Raw genomic sequence first — 4,960 nt, 5'->3', positions numbered from 1 at the left:
ATGTGTGTTTTTTTACTTGTCTATATTTGTAATTTATGCCTTCACATAAAGACCGCACAGGTTCTCTCCTGAGCCTATAGGCATTGAACTACTCAATTTGTAGACTTACCGAACAGCTATGCTATTTTTTATTCCACACTAACAGTTGTCTTCATTTTCAGAAGCTGATTTGTTAGTTATTAACTTTTTCCAGGAGAAGAGACAAAGACTGAGTTTCAAAAGACAAAAATATATATATATATAATTTTTCAATTTTGCATTTGAAAATATTTTGCATGTAATAATTTTCTCTGCTTTGTTAATTACAGCTCACATCCATAAAGGTTCTCAGTAACGAATGACCTTGGGTTTATGCAGCATATCTCTGACTGTCAATAGACAAAAATTTACACATTGACAAACATCTTTGTATTTTTGCAGCTGTTTAGGTATCCTTTGGATGTTTGTATAGGTGCTTTTACAGGAGCTGGAGAAAGGAAAAAAGTCTGATAAGAATGAACAAACAGGAAAATGTGATTATACTCATAATACCTACAGAACTTCCTCTCAGACCCATTATGTAACCTGTGCAGGATAATCCCAGCCGTTGCGTGGGGGACAGTCTTTCATTTCAAGCTGGGGCAATTTTTCATGCTGCTTACCCTGAAACTGTTAAACAAACATTTAATCACAGTATTGAAGAATGTATCTTCTACATTAATTTCAATAGATTAACTACTCGGTTTGTGACTGCTAGTTGCAGTGACTTAATATAAGATACCTACCTATGCCTTGTATTTAAATTAAGGATATTTCTGTCAAATACAGGTAACAGGTATTCATGTAAATTAAATTTTATATATCCGTAAGATCAATATATATATATGAGTAATATGTATTACTCAGCAAGGCTCATAATCTGCCTTTAAAATAGGAAATTGTATCCTTGCTTGATAGAATAATTCAAACGTAAAAAGAGTATCTGCTTCTAGATGCAGCTTTAATAAAGATAACAAATAGCTGTATACTAGTCTTTTCAAAGAGTATTTATATCATACAGCTAATAAAATAACACAGCAGTGGAAAGTATTTATCTTTTAGTTCCAAATTTTCACTTCAATTTCCAGTTACCAAAAAATTGTAATCGGCTTTTTTGACCTAATATTTTTAAAAGAATGTCTTCATAGACATTGCTGTTGAAAACTGGAAAAAAAAATCGGGAAAGGAAGAAGTACTAATTCATGCAAGATATGTGAATGTAGTCATTATATAGCTAGATCTAATTTCATGGACATCAGATCTGCATAAAGCCAGTAATTTTTAAAAAAGGGCTGCTCACACGGTGCTCACAAAATGTGTGTATACATTTACTGTCTGTATTAAAAACAGTATTTGCATGTAAGGCATACGAAATATATTTGCAAAATGGGTAACGGTGTCTGAGGTCATATTTGCACATCTAAAGTATCCATTCTGTACATGGAGATTTCTACTTCCTTATGGAATATGTACTGACATGAAACAAGTTTCTTAAGTATTACACTGGGTTAGTTTAGGTGTCCTGTTCATCTGCCTACAGCTCAGTTCCTGTAGGTTCTCCATCCCAGGTTACATTTTTCAGTTGTGAAATCTTTATAAATTAGAAAGAGGAAAAGTTAACATCCACTGTGCTAAAGGGAACTTTTAGCTATTTTTGTTGTGGGATATATGGAGGTAGGTATGCTTAACTCAGACACACTGTATTAATCACAGAAGTTACTAAGTGAAATTCTATGGCCTGCATTACGTAGTTGCCCAGCCTGTTAACCTTCCTGACTTTATAATTTTTTTTAATCCACAAATACAGTTTTTAAATAGTCCATTTGTTATTATTTCTGTTCTAGTTACTACTTATGATAGTATTAACTTGTATAAAAGCTATTTGTTTAAGCTATTTGAATGTCTATTATGGAGTTTGAAATAAGCTCCACAGTCAGACACTGAAGAACAGGAACATAACTATGCCACCGGTTTACTGTGTATTCCAGAGTATATATAGCTTATACTCATTCCTGAGTATACATAGTATACTGGTATATACTTATTCCAGAGTATTCCATAGCCTATACAAAGTGCAAAGTATGTATAATGCTAATAGCTCATTCCAGAGTAGCATAAATACAATGACAAAGCTTTTTCTGTTTCCGTTGGATTTTAGCCACTGGTGGATAAAATGCTAAAAAAGTGTCAAGAAGATGTTAATAGCTGTCATCCCATTGTTCTGTTTAAGTCAGAGGTATCTGAGAATCTAATGGTAATAGTGAAATCACTGGTGAAGCTAATTACTTTAAAAGGGGCAGAAGTCTAATATATATATTCTTCAATATGACATTTCTGATGATTACAAGGATGGAATGCTCAAATAGCATCTGAGGTACCACATCTGCTGCATAAGCACAATTATTTTAGCAGGAGTTAGCAGTTAGTCATAAATAATATTAATTAAATTAGACGTTTAAATTGTAACTTACACACACTGATTATATTTAACCAAAGATTTTGGTAAGATGTGCTGGTATTTATAGTTTATCTGCTGTTTTTGCAATCTCCTCTGAATGTCTTTAAAACTTTCATTGACTAAGTGCAGTTTGCAAGGATATCCATATCCTTGTATTCAGCAATTATACATTGAGTTTTCTATCTGTATATATTTAGAAATGTGAAGGTGAAAATACTTAGAGAATATGCCAGTCAGAGTACATAACAGGAAGACACAAAACTTTATATTCTGAAAATGTTACCATTGCAAACGGCAGTACATGCATGGCATTTGCATTGCAACAAGAGCGGAGACTCAGACAGCAAGCTGGGGGAAGCTAAATGTTAGAATTCTTATATTCCAACTAATTAGAATTTGCAGTGTACAAAGTTAGGAGGAGTTTGTAAAACCAGGACCCTCCTTAACACACTGTGGTGGTTTTACTCATCTGGGCAGCCAAGCTCCACCACAACCGCTCTCTCACTCCCCCTCCTCAAAGGGAAAAGGAAGAAAATAGGATGCAAAGGGCTCAAGGGTTGAGATAAGGATAGGGAGATGATTCAACAATTATCATCATGGGCAAAACAGACTCAGGCCAGATCCCTCACGGGTGGGCGGCAGCTCCCCCCAGACCCCCTGCTCCTGCGGGGGCTCCTCTCCATGGGCTGCAGCTCCAGCCCGGGGCCTGCTCCTGTGGGGGCTCTCCATGGGCCGCAGCCTCCTCCAGGCCACATCCACCTGCTCCACCGGGGGCTCCTCCACCCATGGGGGGGCTGCAGCATGGAGATCTGCTCCATGTGGGACCCATGGGCTGCAGGGGGACAGCCTGCTCCACCAGGGGCCTCTCCCTGCACAGCCCACAGGGGAACTGCTGCTGCCTGCCTGCAGCACCTCCTGCCCTCCTGCTGCACTCACCTGGGGACTGCAGGGCTGGTGCTCATTCATTTCTCACCCCTCTCTCCCAGCTGCTGTAGCACAGAAGATTTTTGTTTTGCCCTCTCTTCAGTCTGCTCACCCAGAGGCACAACCAGCATCACTTACAACCCAGCTCTGGCCAGTAGCAAGTCCCTTTTGGAGCTGGCTGGAGCAGGCTTCTCTCTGGCATGGGGCAGCTTCTGGATTCTTCTCACAGAGGCCACACCTGTGGCCCCCCACTACCAAAACCTTGCTGTGTAAACCCAATACACACAAGGAATAAGCATATTCAGTCCCTGCATCAAGAGAGCCTAGAGTACATGATGTAATGACCATAGTCTATAACGCCAAGAAAGCAAGCAGTTTAACAGTACTTCATAACGAAGAGGAAGGAGATCGTCTAAATATAGTCCAGTTTGCTTTTTAAGAGGCTTTGTTTTCTGAGAAAAGAAGCTTGCAACTGAAAGAGTGCTATAAGCTAAAAGTAACTCTGCATTTGCTGGTTAGGTGAAGAAAGCTTGCAGTGGACGCTCAGCATCTCTCTGATATGGAGGGTAATAAATTGGAGATTTTCCTCTGGGTTTTGTGAGACAAGCTGTAGCCTATTTGAAACAGCTGCAGTAAAACAGAAGCTGTTTTCTCTCTAGGGAACAAAGGACTCTGGCTTGTGGCTGAATTCATGCAATATGATACTCATCTCAAATGGAATAAAGTTAGTTTGGCAAGTTTCATACAAGATTAAAGGTGACTTTCTAATGGAATTAGAGATGGTAGTGAGAGTGGGTCTTTACTAGTGCGTATCCATGTAGGATTTTGAGCCTACTGCTTCTCCGTTTAAAATCTGTTTTTCCTTGTGGAAAGAAATCTCTTTTTAGTGACAGATTAGGTCATGTTATGCCTGAACAAGGAAACAAAGTTGTCCCTTCTCACTAACAAAGGGTGCTTCTTAATGGTTGTGCTTCTGAGATGTGTATGAGTAGAGGCATTGTGCACGGCCACATCACCTCCTCCTACTACCTCCTACCCATCATTGTCTTGCCTTTAAATGTCTGGCAATTTCATGACTCAAGTTAAAGCATATGCTAATCTAAAAAGTTATGGGCATGTGTGTATGAGAGATTTATAGCATTACACATGATACTGTTCTAATCTGCAACTTAAGTATAGCTCACATTTCTGTAACTAGATTTTCCTCTGGAAGATTTATGCTTGTGGGAATGAAAAGTAATTTGCATTGAAATAAATTTTGTTTTGTTGCTTCTGTGCCAAACTTTCTAGCAATTCTGCTTTTACCTTCCTGTTCTGCTTTCTCACCCTTCGAAACACTTTACTGTCCTAACCAGCTAATCCACCTATTACTATCACCTCTGTTGCTCAAAAACTAGCACACCTGGACAACACAAATGTCTGACATGATGTCCCTGTCTGTCTTCTGGGACTTGGCCATAGTCTGCCTTTTTCTGTTCTACATGGCTAGCAAATACACTGCTTTAGATAGGCCAGTACCATACATTACCTGAGCTAAGATCATGGATTGTATCAGTATAG

The sequence above is a fragment of the Netta rufina genome, assembly GCF_964035555.1.
Source record: "Netta rufina genome assembly, chromosome: Z".
Lineage (NCBI taxonomy): Eukaryota > Metazoa > Chordata > Aves > Anseriformes > Anatidae > Netta > Netta rufina.
This window is presented reverse-complemented; position numbering follows the sequence as displayed.